We start from the raw sequence: 15,464 nt of genomic DNA on the forward strand, positions 1-15,464 counted from the left end.
ATTGCCTTTTTTCTTTAAGTTTTTCAGTAAATTTCAAGTAATGGGAGTAGCAGATGCCCAAACCCTTTCCGGAACACGTTCCTAGTAAAAGAATTAGCTGGTGACAGAAATCCACATTGAGAGAAGGAAACAGGAACCAGGTCTTAATTCTATTCAGGAAATTAGACACTTCAAAAACAACTTCACTAAAAGTGGACTCCATATAGTTTTGCAGCTTTGTATACTAATAAAGTCCGTATCATGAGAGAGCTGCTGAGCTGTTCCTCTACAATTAAGGCCTTGTACAGAATGCTGAGTTCATCCAAGAGCTGCTTTGAAGGGAGAGCTGCAAATCCACAGTGCAATACCATGTATTCTGAGATTTTTTAAACACACTGAACATGTTTACAGTTATAAAAATTACCTTCAAGAAAATATAAATGTCCAGATTATTTTTCAAACAATATTAAATACCCCTCTAGCTCTAAATCAGACTAACAAGTCAGTGACAACAGTTTAGAAAGTAATAAAAGTTGCCTATGAGGGATCTTCTCTTAAACAGCTCAAAGCTTAAAAACCTAATTTGATCTGGGCAAGGTCAGCCACTGATACAGCTTTGCCAAGGCTGCCTTCAGAGACCAGCCCAGCCATCCTCAGGAGGAGGAGGCACGGTTCAGAAATACAGACCAGGACACTTCCCAGGGTTCAAAAAAAAATTAAAAAAAAGAAAAAGTGAGTTTAAAAGCAGACTCCTGACAAAATCCAGCTAATTCTCTGTGTGACACAGAAACCTGCATATGCAGAAACCAGCCTGCATCAATGTTGGATTGTTATGAGTATCCCCATCAAAAACCAACTCTATCTTATGTGTAAGCACTGCTCTGCACCCAGATCTGGTAAGGGAAAGCAAATGACTGGTGAAATACAAGAACACAATTGAACTTCCTCTGGCTAAATCTGATTTAAACACTGTGGAAACAGCTTCCCAAATATCTTACTTGTTACAACCCCTTAACTGTTAAAGAGACATAAGCCAAAAGCACTTATACAAACATTCAAGATAGTTTTATCTACTGTAACTTCAAAATTAAATATATTACTCAGTCCTTTTATCTGTCAGCTACTGCTCCCATTCAACATTCCCCTAGTCTGTCCTGCACCCGCACTGCAGTACAGAAACATTCTGGAAAGACACAGAATGTGAAATCAGAGATTCAGTGTCTGAAAGACAAATAAGTTACTAAACACTGGTCCATCTGTAATTTTTTTATGCAGCACTTGAAATACACACAACATCAATTAATGCAACAAAACAACACATTTTTTTCCCTCTCCTTTTCAAATTTTTGAAAATTCTAGGCAGACATGGATTGCTCTCAGCAAATGTCTGCTAATTTATTTTTTTTTTTAGGACTACGGAGAAATTAAAGTTTTTGAAAATGAAGATTTAAGTGATTTCATGGATTTATACAGCACCTTCCAAGCATCAGGAAAAGCATTCATGGAAAACTTCCAAAGTTGCTTGTTTGAAGTTCAGTAAACAGCACCAGTCACTCAGCCTGAACAGAGAGACGATTATTTAATCCCACCTCAGTTAACATTCAAGGTACATCAGGAAAGATTTGAAACAACAATAAGAACTTTATCTTTGATTTTTTAAAAGGGGGAATAATAAAGGGACAGAAAGAAAAGAGAAACATGCAAGATGATGTTTGGGCAGCACTCTCATTAACAAGACATGGTGGCTTTTGTCTAGGATGGACTTTAACTTGGAGCTGAAGTAACAAGTTAGATGATAGAAACAAGGACTAAGAGTGATGAGGACAGACATGCTGGGCAGGTAAGAAAAAAAAAACAGAAGAATTTGACATCGTTTGGATATGAAAAGCCAAAGTGAAATCGTAGCCATGACAATACCTGGATTACAGGTCTGACTGACAGAGCAGCAGCAGAGCCACTGCAAACACCTTCCTAAGGAACACCTGAAAGAGTTCTCTCAAACATCGAGTGTGGACTAGAGATAAAACAAGGAGAGAAAGGCTGAACCTTCCAAGGATTGAGAGAAAAGTCTGGTACTTGAATTGCCATCTGGTGAAACCAGAGAGATAAATTTGAGGGAGAAAAGGAGTGTTAATAAACAAAGCCCATTGTTACAATGAAAAAGTGCTTCAAGAATAACATGACACTCGAGAGATAACCAAGACTAAAGTGAACCAAGTGCAGATAAACACAAGTACAGGGAAAACAAGATTAATTGAAAAGTATAGACAAACAGGCCAAAAGCAGCTCCCACCTGGGGAAATACAGGCACAGTCCTGTCCAAATTCATAACCAGAAGTACCTACAGAGAGACTCGGCTGATTTCCATGGGAGAAAGCAAAACTGAAGAGGAAATCCAGGCATGGCTTATCAGCACAACCAGAAAGTCCACAGAGGAAAGGAAGATAAAGGAGCAGTTTGATGCAAAATAGGTAAATACCTTTTATTTTTTATTATAGGAGAGAGTAAATCAGATTTGGAACATGAATGAGAATAATGATAAGCACAGTATGTGTCCCAAACAGACACAATAAATTCCTTCAACTGCACTTAGACCAAAGCTTGTTGCTACATAAATTCTGTGTTGAGATACCCATGTCAAATCTTAAATGCAGGCACTCAGTTCAGGTCATGATTACTATGAGTACTGATAATCCCCTGCATTCACAACTCATGGTCCTCAGAGTGAGTTCAGGCTACGTGGCCTAGTAATCTTCAAAATACGACTTTAAAAGAAAAAAAAAAATTATTCACTACTTTGGGGATTTTAACCATGATTGTTTTGCATGTGGAAAAAGTTTTTGAACGGGCAAACCTTCAAGCAGAAACAACAAATCTCATCACACAGAAAATTATAAGCTTAAAGCACAGCTTTGGCATTCTACCTTGTGCCTTTTGTTGTCTTATTGCATAAAAACTCCTTAACAAAGTAACATTTTACAAAGAAATCTATTAGCAATGGTGTTTGAATTAAAAGCTAACAAACTTAAGAAATTGAAGGTAGAAAAGTCCAACCTGACCATGTCTTGTATCTATCTACAAGACCACTCAGTCCATCCTATAAGTTACACACTGCTGCAAACACATTATGAAACATTTAACTACAGCTGATAGAACTGAAGCTCCCTTTTATGACAGCAAGCTTTCAAATGTTTCTGATAACAAACAAATTAACTAATGCAATATGGAGATGCTGAGAAGGTTATCAGAGCTACATATATGTAAATAAGATCCTGACACTTTATCGTGTGAATGCTCTTAATTAACATGCCCCCAAGGGTCTGTATAATGATTTTCTACCCTCATCCTGCACCAAAACAACCCATTCTTGTTCCCCACAGTATGCTGGGGATGCTGCAGCAACTGTTCTAGCCCAGTTATTTACTTTAAAAATGCAAACCCTGAGACTTGATTACTGCTGACTGCATCAGGGGAACACATAAGACAGCCTGACACTGCACTGCTACAGACTGAATCAAAACACCCACTCTACAAATGCAACGTGCAAGGTAGAGAGTCAAAAACCTTCCCAGCGCCCTTGGGACTCATTCTGGAAGGTTTCACCTCCGCTACTGGTGTCACCCCAGGGATTTTCCCTGCAGGACAAGCGCGCCGAGCGGGAGCCCAGGTGTGAGCTGCAGCGCCCGCTCGGTCCCGCTGTCCGGGACAGCCCGGGCAGGGGCTCCTGAGGGGGCGGTTCGTCCCCGTTCCCGCTCGCTGGGACCTGGGGCACCTCGGGCACCTCCAGCCGGCCGAGCCGGTCCCTGCCGGGACAGCCCCGCTGCCCGGGCGAGCCCGGCCCCGCCGGAGCGCTCGGAGCCCCCGCGGCCCCCCGGGCAGCTCCGCTCCGCCCGCCCCGGGCAGGTCCCGCAGCGCGCAGAACGCGCCGGGGCAGCACCTGAACCTGAACCCGCGCCCGCCCCGCCCGCGCTGCCCCCTCACTCACCGGCGCTCCGGGCGGCGGCAGCACAGGCGGCAGCGGCGCCCTGGGGCCGGGCCGGGCCGGGCCGGGAGCGGCGGGAAGGGGCGGCACTGGCCCAGCGGAGCGGAGCGGAGCAGGCGCGGCGAGCCCGGCCCCGCTGGCCCCGCGCGCGGCCCGGGCAGGAATCCCAGGAATGAGGGAATTCTGCGCCGAGCAGGTGGGGAGCGCGGGCCGGCCCCATTGGCTGGGCCCGCCATGACGTCAGCGTTATTAGGGTAATGAAGCGTGACGTCACATCCTCGCAGGTAGGGAGCGCGCGCGCTAGGCCCCGCCCCGGGGAGGGGCTCGCGGGGCCGGGGTTGAAGGGATACCGGTTCGAGCCCCGGCACAGCCAGGAACGAGAAAACAGCTAAGGGGATAGCGCTGCCCGTCTGACTGACCCACTCCTGCTTTAAAAAGCTGCTCTAAAACTGCAGGAAAAAAACAGCAGTTTCTCTTCGCAAAGCACTTTTTAAAAGCAGAAGTGCGGCACTTGCGTTTCAAATCGAAACACACCGTCACTCGGCATCTCATGAGCAGCCGCACGCACAAAGGACGAGGAACAAGCGGTTCAGAGCCTGAGGTAACGCACTACAGCCGGGCTGAAGGACGGGGGGCTAACGTCCACACATTCCACCGTTTGACGATAATTGGTCTGAACAGATCCGTCACTTTGTTTCCTGTTTACAGCTTGCACCGCAAAAGATTTTTACGGAATCCCTTCTTGCACTTGGTATGACTCATTCAGCCACCGGAGGAACTGCCAACAGTCAGACTTGTGTGAAACTAAAGCTGAGCTGTCGCCATGGTCAACAAATCGTTCTCATGCTCTTCCATCTCCAGAGCAGGAGCTTTCACATGCAACTGCAAAAAGTCTGAATGTCTGCCAGGAGCCAGAACGATTTTAGTCCCTCAGCGCTGGACCAGTGGGAAAAGCAAGGAACACACCTGTTCTCATCATCCCAGCACTCCCCCAACACCAGCACATCCTCAGTCATTCCCACTGCCTTGCAGCAGCACTCATTCCAAGTTTGCCGATTCCAAGACTAAAGCAATTTAGGAGCACATCTTGCCTGTTTTATGTTATCAAAATCAAACTGGTTTGTAACAGCTTGTGTTTTTGAAAGAGCCGCTCAGAAGCCGAACTAAGACTTTTCCACTGCACTCTGGAGAACCTGGGAATGCTGTTTGTGCAATGGGCATTTAGCTTACAGAAATTAATTACAGAACAGTAATGGAAAAGTGCTGTACTGATCTTCTGGTACCCACATGGAACATCAGTTGTCATGTAGAGAAACAGGTCCAATTATGCTGCATTTTACCATCACAAGGATCTGAGGGTGCTTTGGGTAGCTCTTGGAGTGCACTGAAAAGGGAAAGAATCCCAGAATATGCTGGGTTGGAAGGGACCCACAAGTCCAACCCTTAGCCTTGCACAGGCCCATCCCCAAGAGTCCCACCCTGTGCCCCTGCAGCTCTGGCAGCCTTGGGGCTGTGCCCACTGCCTTGGGGAGCCTGTTCAGTGCCAACCACCCTCTGGGGGAAGAACCTTTCCCTGGGATCCAACCTGGCCCTGTCCTGACACAACTTTAAATCAACCTGAACCCCACAAAGAGCCTTAAGGCTGCAGATTTGTGGGGAAACCCAAAAAGAGCACAAGGCAACAGAAATGTGGTATCTCAGTGGAATTCTGCTCATGGTATTTCTCCTACCCAGCTCCTCCTCCCCTCAGTGTGACAGACACACTGTTATAATAAATGCGTAAGTATATAAATGGCAGCACAACTGTCTGTGTTTTCCCAAGGAAAAAAAAAAGCACCAAGGCACAGCAAGGTTTATTTTAGATCCTGAAACTGGGATTGATGCATGAAATGGTGGAGGGAGCACAGCTCCCACATGTAGCCAGAGGTGCAGCCAAAGCAGCAGCCCAGCCAAGAGGTGTGGGAGGCTGCACGGAAGGGAACGGCTGGGGATGAACCCACACACCCTGCACTTGGATTCCTGGAAAGATTCAGATCCCATGAAGGGTCTGTGCTGTCCAGTTCCACTTAAAAGTCTATCAAAATCATGCAAGAATAGCTGACACTGAAGTATTTTCATACCCTTGCAAGGACAGGTCATGAGATCTCTGGGCCACCAAAAGCTAGCCAGAAATGCATTCCAAACATTAAATGAAATCCAGATTTAGACTCCACACACTCAGTATATCAAATAGAAACATTTCAGTAGCTAAAAAACTGAAAGGCATATAGTCTCAAAATAATCGTAAACATAATTTTATACATATTTTTAAACCTTTGTCTATGATATTTATACCAATATATGGTAATTTATAATTTTTTAAGATTGGTATTGTATTAGTAGACTACTGAAGAATATTTTCATTACCAGCTAACAAGAACAGAAGTTTGATGATCTAATATTTGGAAAAATAGTAGTCATAATAGTCTAAAGCTAATTTGAGAAAAAAAAAAGACATCAGGAAAAAAAATGAAACACGGAAAACAAAACCACAAGCACTGGAAAAGATCTGAACTAGAAATTGGTACACATCACGAGAATTAATTGCTGCAGAGTAATTACAAGACTTTTATTTATGCATCTTTAAGAAAAAAGTCTGCCACTCCTGTTTATAACTGCCAGAGGGAATAGGTAGGAACGGTTTGTTTAATGACACAGCTCCTGGGATGAGAGGAGCTTGAAAAAGGAGAGGTCAAAAACAGCTTTTCATCCTTTGGATGTGCTATTACAGCTCCCAGCAAAAGTTTTACAACAGGATATTTATTAAACATCCAAAGAGCCTAAGGAACATCAGCTTGCTGGGAACAGTGACCCTGAGCATTCCCAACAGACACTGCTGGTGCAGACAGACAGACTTCCCCACTGCAGTGAGGTGTAAACACTTGTTAAAACCAAACCAATGAAGTGCAAGTTGTCAAATGCTGGAAATCTTTGAAAAGAGCAGAAGAAAACCTTGCTGAAGCTGCCGAGTTCAACACAGGCTAATGCTCAGCGAAGCCGCTCAAAAGGCAAATCCACAAACCAGTAAAGCAAAACCAGTCTTGGGGGACGAACAGTATTTTGTTTTGCTCGCCTGTTAAAATATGTTTTCCATTTTGCGTGCACTTTCTAACTGAATGACATCAAAGGCTCTTCACTGACTCGGATACCAGCAAAAATATACTTTGCTGAAACCCAAAAAGTGATTGAGACAGTTGAACTGAACAAAAGTTGTTTTAGCTGAACTAAAACAAAAGTAGTGCTTCAGCCTTAGGTAAGGCACCTAAGGTATGATGCAAATCCTGGGACAGACTCCAGTTGCTACTCCTGTTCCAAATGTGTATTAATCACCAAAAATTAGTCACATTCTCCATACAGTATGGCCACTGCAACAGAAGATTTAAGCCCTGCGTGAGGGAGCCAGGATTGTGACAACTGGTACGTCTCAGGTGCCGCAGGATCAGTGTCTCGTGACCCTTGCTGCTGGGGATGTGGCAGTCACGGAGCTCTGCCACACCCCCCAGGCCCACTGAGCTCCTCAAACAATGTGTTAGCACAGGGTCACAGAAAGACACCGTTATTTCACAAGCACCAAAAGCCACCAAGTCATTTCTAAGTATGTTTTGAGAGTTACCACTGTTTCACAAATTGTTTTAACACTTTTTTCTTCTTTTTAGTATGGAAGAAGTAAAGGACCTGAAACCAGAGAGGGAAAACTGTATACTAGCAAGTGCAGTTGCAATCTGCAGGGAGATCTGATGGCCCAGTTCTACAGACCCTACTGAAACATTAATCTTATAATTACTATTGAAATTAGGCCTGACATCTGTTCCATGACCAACTAAAAAAATTACACATTTTCACCACAGTAAGAGTTGGTTAAAAATGCCTTGGGCAAGTATCTCCCTCCACGTGGGTCCCAGCAGCAATAGCCTCACTATTGTGAAAGTCTGCAGTGTTCACCAGCCATGGGTGCTCCACGTGCAAAGGGCCTCCAGCCTGCTTGGATAGACTATTTTTGAGTGATTTCAGCTTCTAACTGGAGCAACAGGAGGCACATGTTGGGTGTTGCTTCAATCAACAATACAAGTGTAGAGCTACAAAGAGATGGTTTCTTTTTCTTTATGTGCCCATCTAAGGAAGTAATTTGCCAGCTGGTATCACTGCATGTAAGAGAGGAATTTATGGAAGTTCTTCCAGTTTCTTACTGCAATCTCTTTTAGTTTTCCAAACTGTAACAATACAGTTATTTCTGTTACAACGGAGAGGAATGCATGAAGTTACCTTGAATCTGAAGAGAAGCCCAAGACGTACTAAACTTTGCACAAAGATGATTAGGTTGATGCCAAAAGCAAACACTTTTCCTAAAGCTATCACAAAACACCATTACCTGTCAGCTTAATAAGGCATATCATTGCTTCACAATCCCTGTCAGTACAACTACAATGCATACTTCCATCTATCCACATATTCTTTTAATAAAACAGGTTGATTTTACACCAAATGACAGCTTCCATGTTAACACTCCTAAGCTCTGAATCTAAAACTCTTCCCTGCAAAAATCTGGATTCATTTGCACTGCATCTCAAAGCTACCTTATATAAAAACACATCCAAAATCCAAAACACTGTAGAATGTAAGATTTAAAAATACACTTTAACTTTTTTTGAAGATAGTTTATTATTTCATTAGACCATAATGTGTTAAACTGCAGTAATTCCAGACAGACAAGTTGATCCAAACTGTAAGTTGATGGAGATGATTATTTATTACCTGCTTCAAGACAAAGCTTGTCTTCTTTGTAATTGTCTGCCTCATCATCCAAAGGCAGATTAAAAGAGACAGTATAATTTCAGTTGGAGCAGGGTCATAATAGCAGCATAATCTTCAAGCAAACAATGAGATAGTTTCAGACTCAAACAGAAATATGAACACCACCAACTCTGTTCTTTCAGAACATTTAACCACAGGTACTTTTTGCTTGCTTTGTTCTAGAAATGATTCCACCCTATGGAGGTTCCCATAAAATGAAGACAGTCAAGATAGCTGAGAAAAAAAAAATTAAAAATAAAGGAGTGTCAGATTAACATATTAAAAGCAACCTTTGGTCACACCCACTGGTTTTAATTTATCCAAGTTTTGTTAAACACTGATAAAAAGACCAAAAATGGTTCACAGAAAGACTAAATGACCAATTCAGTGTAAAAGAAAGGTCAGTATAACCATGGTAAACAGATGTAGATAAATATTCAAGCAACTTCTTTATTGCACGCTTTTTTCTTGTCCAACAAACACATGCATATAATAGATTTAACTCCCTATTAGATTTGCATCCTTTCACATAGGTCAAGAGGAACTTTAATGCCACTGGGATCAGTAAAATCATGGACAGGTTGCAATCCATGATAAGATACAACCCTATTTTCTGAGTTTCCACACTAACTTATTATAAGCTACATCATCTCCATACATTTCCAGGCTATAAGCAAAGTCACCAGAATTTCTTCTAAGCCAGCAGTGACTGGATAAGAGTAACATGCCTGCCTAAAGGAACTGGGCACCAAGACATTGTGTAGGCCCTTAGGAATATCCATCTGTCAGCTCAAGGATGTGTCATGGAATCACACCATATTGGTCAAAGGTTGCACTCGAGGATCTTGGAGGTCTTTTCCAAATGATCCTATGATTCTATAATACAAGTAACACATTTTCAATTTTAAACTGAAAATTAGACACAAGTAAACTATAGACAAGGAACAGAGGAGACATTCTTTAAACACAAAAAGAAAAGCAGAAAAAACCCAGAACTTTACTTTAAAAGCATCCATGCAAGTACAACCCTTAAATATAATACACTTTAAAATGTAAGAATTTAAAGCACAGTGGTCATCTACTGCTGTCTCTAGAAACTCACCTTCAAACTATCAAACTGCTACTGACTCAGTCTTCTGCTTGGCAAGTCTAATCCAAGGATGCAGGCTCAAAGTTAACCAGGAGCATGCAGAATGTGTTCAATCTCCCCATCTAGGATTTATGCCCCAACACCAGACTTGGGAGANGGGGAAAGAAAAAAGAGATAGTCTAGAATTTATTGTGAAAATAATTTGGTTTTAAAAAGCCTTGCCCCGGGCTGTAATGCCAAAGCACTGTGACAATATCATGGGACAGACATTGGTAGGCTGCTTTATGTCAGCTCTGCCCCCTGTCCTGCACCACTTTTTGAAACATTCTAAGGAGCCAAACTTTCTTGGCTTTCACTATTGTCTCGTACAAGGAGTGAGCCAGACATTTCTCCACTGCTAAGAGCAAAACAACTTGAGGATGGCAACATTAAAAGAACAGACCAAAATCACAAACAAAACCAAAAAAAACCCACTGAATGCTCCCTCCCCCCCTTCCTGCTTCCCTATGAAGGTTTGGAGAAGCTTTGGCAGGAGGCAGAGATTAAAAAAATAATCCTCTGTGTGGGAGCAGAACCTTTCAAATTTAACAAGTATTTCAGAGAGCTGATAGATTCCACGTAGAGAAATAATACAAATTAATAAAATAAATGAGATATTTTACCATTTACTCGGCCTGTTTAATTAGTACAGGAGGTATCTTAAACATCAGGCTCAAATCTTTCAAAGAAGGTCTCACAGTAAAACAAAGGCAAGTGAAGGAACCAAAAGACATAGTGTTATGACCAGTGTTTGGTTTGTTTTGTTCTTAAGACAGTCCCTTGTGGTTGCAAACTCCGAAGAATCAAATTCTATTCAAATTCAAAAGCAGGAGGAATCCTCTATAGCCGTGGCACTTGCAGAAAGTTTCAGTCAGTTCAGAATACTGTCTTTGCAGCTGCAATACCTTCAGTTTCTCAGAAAAAAATTGTGCATAATCGTCAAAATAGCCGCCCTCCACTAATGAAAAGGTTATGGCAGAACGCTGAATTGTGAAGGCAAAAATGACATGAAGGTTCTACTAAAGATGTAACTAAAATATTTGCAGCTTTCATGAATAATTTCAGAATGTACAGTCTGAAGCTTCCTGTTCATGTACTAAAATTTAACCCATTTCTTAACATCTCTGATTTAACCAGTCTGAGTTAGAGGTTAAAACATGCAAGAGTAAAGTGATTACTGCCCCTCCCTAAGGCAGTTGTTAAGTTCAGGATCAATCAGCAACTGTGATGTAGATTTTTATGTAGAAAAGCAGGTAAATAAGGTCACTGCAAAATTTTATGAAACCACAGTATCAAAAGTGACAGCAGCTGTTCACTTCAACAAAAATATACTTGAAAATACCTATGTAGAAGTAATGTCTCTTCTTCCTGCACTAACTCATACAAAGAAAATTCGTTTTCTACATAGAATATACGGCCATTTGAAAATGAATACTTTGTCCTCTGTCAACACCTTACCCATAAAAAACTATCAGACACACACTGACCTGACATTCTGACCTTCAAAGCATATTTCAATGTCAATTCTATTTTTAAATTAATTGCTGGGAAAAGGCATGAGTCACAACCCTGCTTGGATCCCCCTCCACTGGACACTCACCAAGGGCTATGTTTACTCTGAAGTTTCCCAAGTCAGAACAGCCTTACCACCTTTTGGAGAGCAAGGACCTCACAGTTCAGTTCCCTAAGCCACCCAGGAATACTGGCCTCTCTATCCATCTTTATTTTCCCAATTTGGCAAAGATTTTTGTTGCAAACATCTTAGCTGTGGGCTAACCTACAGGCACCTTGTTTATGGTCAGGTTGCAGCTGTTACTCCCCATCTGTTGGTCCAATTCCCTCACACTGAAGGTCAACCAAATCTAAAGAGAAGCCTCCCTGAAGCACAGTTGAGAAATACAGGCTCTGCAGTTAAAACAGTCAGGTGCACTCAGTACAGATGCTATTTGAGGGGTCCTACAGCCAACCAGCTGGACAAACTCACTGCTCAAACACTCAGAAAACGGAAAATGTGCAGGTGATAAAGAACACATCCCACAAGTGCTGATGGAGGAGGTCAGCATACTGTGTCCTACAGCTTTGGGCGCTGCCCAAATCCAAAGTTTAGGAGCAGCCAAACATCCCACTGCTAACCAAATGGCCTGCTCACAGCAGTGGGCAAGTTAACAAAGAAGTGAAAACCAGGATCTATGGTGATGTATCCAGTCAAATTTTGATTTCCCATTGTCATCAACTTCATTCCCTCTGAAGCATGAGATAGTTCCATACTTCACTGGCACTGTGGGACCCAGAGCCAGCCAGGCCCATGCTGCTGACTCACCTACAGAAATCCTCTGTAGTCTGATTGGCTCCAGGCTCTTCATTACAAAGAAGCCTTTTAAGACATCAGAAATAAATCATCTGCCTGGCTGCCTTTCATGAAAGCACTGTTACAAAAAAAAAAAAAAAAAGAAGAAGGGAGTATGAAACAATATCCATGGTGGGACAGCCAAACCAGAAAAGAGGGATGTCCAAAGAACAAAAGGAAAGACTCGAGAATTAAGTTAAGAAGAGAAACAATAAAGCAGTATGGAAATGGAGCAGGAAGGTATAAACAGGAAAGTTACAAATGGAATAAAAGCTAAAGTGACTGTTTTTTGTGAAAGAGCAAACACACCTCATTAGAACAAAGACTTAGTAACATATTCCCATGTACCAACTTCCCATTCAACAATCATGAGTTCTTTTAGTGGATTACAGCTGTACAACCATAAGAAATCATTTCCACATACTGCTGAGGAACTTCAAAAGCAACTAACGAGTCTGAAATCAACCTCTCTTCTCTTAAAGTCTCACATAGCAAGGCACTGTAACAACTGCCCCAAGTATTCTCTACTAACAATCAAGAGGAGCCCAGACTGAGTTGCTCAGGGCTATGATTCATTCGTGGCACTCTGCCAAAAAAATAAATACGTTCAAGACCAATGGCCCCAAGGGGAAAGGTAGGCCACTTCTTAAAAGGCACAGAGATAAATGATTTACAGAACAGAATACAGCTGAAGATTTCAGCTTATATGGACCACAAGGAAGGACGTCAGTCTCACAAAGATTTAGTGCACAGACTCAGATACTGGCAATGTATCAACAGATGGAGTGAACTAGGAACTATTACACTGGGATTTGCAAAGCTCCCTGCAAAGAGCAAGAAGCGCCCCATTATAGTGCTGTAGACAAAGGAAGTTCATGGAGCCAAACCAAGATATGCAGTGGGTATCCAGCAATGTAAGACAAACATGGCCAGCTCAGGTTACAGGCAAACTGCAGTAAAGTAACACCTGTAGAGGGGCAGAGCAATCCATGGCAGGACAAACAGTGTCAGGGTAGGGAGGGCCTGACGCTACACAGCATCTGCTGCACATAAAAATGGTTAATTAGCTGCCAGACAGCAAGCAGTATGTTACTTTTTTTTTTTTTTTCCTAGGAGAACCTTATTTCTTGAATAAATGCCCTTGCTCAGATAGCAAGGTTGCAGGATGAAGACTGCTGTTTCCCTGCAGGAATGAGGCCAACTGATTCTCACATCACAGACTTGTCTTTGCCTTCTAATGTTCTGAACCACCATTTCAGGAGTAAGCAGCTTCTGAAACACCAAAACCAACCTTAAATGTGTCTTGCTTTAATATTCAGGACATTATCTTTGACTGTATTACTAAGGGTTTTTAAAGAAAGCTGCTCTTTCAAATGCTTCCCTGGAGTTACAACTGCTTTTCATCATTAAAAAATTCCAGACTTAAGTGCTGCTCATCTCCAAACTTACCAATAGTGACAGAGAAAGAGAAACACTGAGCCTCTCAGGATACAAGATATGCCCACAAGATATTCTATTTAAAGTTCTGGTGCACACATCTCCAAGGCATCCTCTCTCAACAGAAGGGAAAACAGCCACAACTTTAGGGTAACAAATAAAAATCACCAGAGTGAATGAGCTGTTAGAATCCAGCCTTTACTTATGTGGCAGGTGTATCCCAGGAGGGGGTCAGCCATGTCCAACTGTACTGTACAACTCTCTACATCAGAGATTTGTACAATTTTTTTTACTCCTGTAGATTCAAGGCCAAACTATATGTTGCCATCATTTCAAAAAGGAGTGACACCCCTATTCAACAACAGTGCTAACCTCTGCATTTTAAGTCAAGCATGTGATTAAATGCTCTGCTAATAGGAATTCTCAACCAGATGCTGATCAATCCTATGACACGTGACCCCTCCCAACCAGTGCTTGAAGCAGTTACAATTTATGATCCAGTGGTTTCCTATCCTGTGGTGCTGTTATTTAACCAGCTTTAAAAGCCCCAATCTCACCTATTCGTGTTAAGGAAACAAAAGAAAAAAGAGTCCAGGTTCGTCAGGGTGGTTTTGTTCAATATTATTCCCCAGAATGGCCCGTGATGTAAAACTTCACTACATTCCACTATTACAGGAGGGAGGAATGAGCTTATTAAAATGGGTCTAGTTTTGCCACTGCCTCTTTTTATTTTTAATTTGGTCATATTGCTTATTCTATGGAAAACTTTTAGCTCCATCTGTGCACCACGAATGTACTTTTGTTTTATGTCATCCCGTAGATTTCTATGCAATGCCTAGTAAAGCCTGCATGCTTGAGGGAATTATGGGTATCACAAATGCAATAGTGACATTTTCCTTTACAGACACTAACGGGAAATAAATAAGGCAAAATTCGGAGTAACATTTTAGTTGTTAGCCTTAATTATCTGGTAACGTATTCAGTACATGGAATAGATTTCTAACAGTCCAGTGTGCAGCAACTGGCACTTCTTAAAAACACAAAAACAACTCCACTTTTCTGCTTACAGTATTCATTTTCCAAAAGTTGACTAGAGGAACAGAATTCACACAGAAAAATACAGGTTCACAAGGAATGATCTCTCTGAATTTGTCGAGGACAAACTCTCACCAGTGGTCAGCATCGTCTTCTTTGGAAGAGTGAAGGCTCTCTTAGACCCCTTCCCACACAACCTTAAAAGAAAATGAACAAAACTACAAAGGATAAATACAATAAATGCTTTTGCTAACTACTTATGCAGAGATATGTTTGAAATTGTTCCATTTCCTACAAGGAGAACTGTGCTCAATTCAGTTTCCCGATTTTTTTGTATCCAAAGGCTTTCACAGATGAGGACTTCCCTCCCTCCTTTCCTCCCCAGCTACTACCCTGGACCCTACTAAAAATTTTCTAACACCAGATCACTGGTGTAAAACAGTGTTGTGTCTATGCTGCTGCACATGTGCCCATGTGTTCCCTACAGAGTATTTCATTTGGGACCAACTAATTAAAGCTGCCACCTTGTTACTTGACTAAACCAGGCAGGTCTCATTTCTTACCTGGTAACTATTTCATTCAGAAGGTCATGGCTCCATCCTGAATCTTTTCTCAGGCTGTTCATTTGTCCAAAAGCTTTGTATCTGTTGGGGTCTGTTTCTAGCACTGGGATCAGTGTTCTCTGTTCTTAAGAGCTTCCCACCGAGCACACCTAAGCAAGTCAA

The 15,464-nt window shown here is 42.2% G+C and overlaps 2 protein-coding genes across 10 annotated transcripts in view; both read right to left on the reverse strand.

Annotated features, from left to right (window-relative positions):
- The window catches only part of VGLL4 (vestigial like family member 4), an 85,018-nt gene extending 81,032 nt beyond the window's left edge, over positions 1-3,986 (reverse strand). Inside the window, exon 1 of the mRNA XM_027887437.1 lies at positions 3,965-3,986. The gene's annotated coding sequence lies outside the window, so the exon portion shown is untranslated. The remainder of the gene's footprint in view (positions 1-3,964) is intronic.
- A 4,654-nt stretch (positions 3,987-8,640) lies between these two features.
- TAMM41 (TAM41 mitochondrial translocator assembly and maintenance homolog) overlaps positions 8,641-15,464 on the reverse strand; it is a 28,054-nt gene continuing 21,230 nt past the window's right edge. For 3 of the 9 annotated variants that reach the window (XR_003571615.1, XR_003571612.1, XR_003571617.1), the window contains 2 exons: positions 15,303-15,451; positions 14,760-14,936 (listed from right to left, as the gene is read on the reverse strand). The gene's annotated coding sequence lies outside the window, so the exon portion shown is untranslated. Of the gene's footprint in view, positions 9,026-9,893; positions 10,029-14,759; positions 14,958-15,302; positions 15,452-15,464 lie in introns of those variants that run through there. The other 6 variants (XM_027887430.1, XM_027887429.1, XR_003571616.1 and 3 more) reach the window with 5 other exon arrangements.

Source organism: Empidonax traillii, unplaced genomic scaffold (genome assembly GCF_003031625.1).
Source record: "Empidonax traillii isolate 1590-97213 ecotype Southwest subspecies unplaced genomic scaffold, ASM303162v1 scaffold209:size809316, whole genome shotgun sequence".
In the NCBI taxonomy this organism is placed as follows: domain Eukaryota; kingdom Metazoa; phylum Chordata; class Aves; order Passeriformes; family Tyrannidae; genus Empidonax; species Empidonax traillii.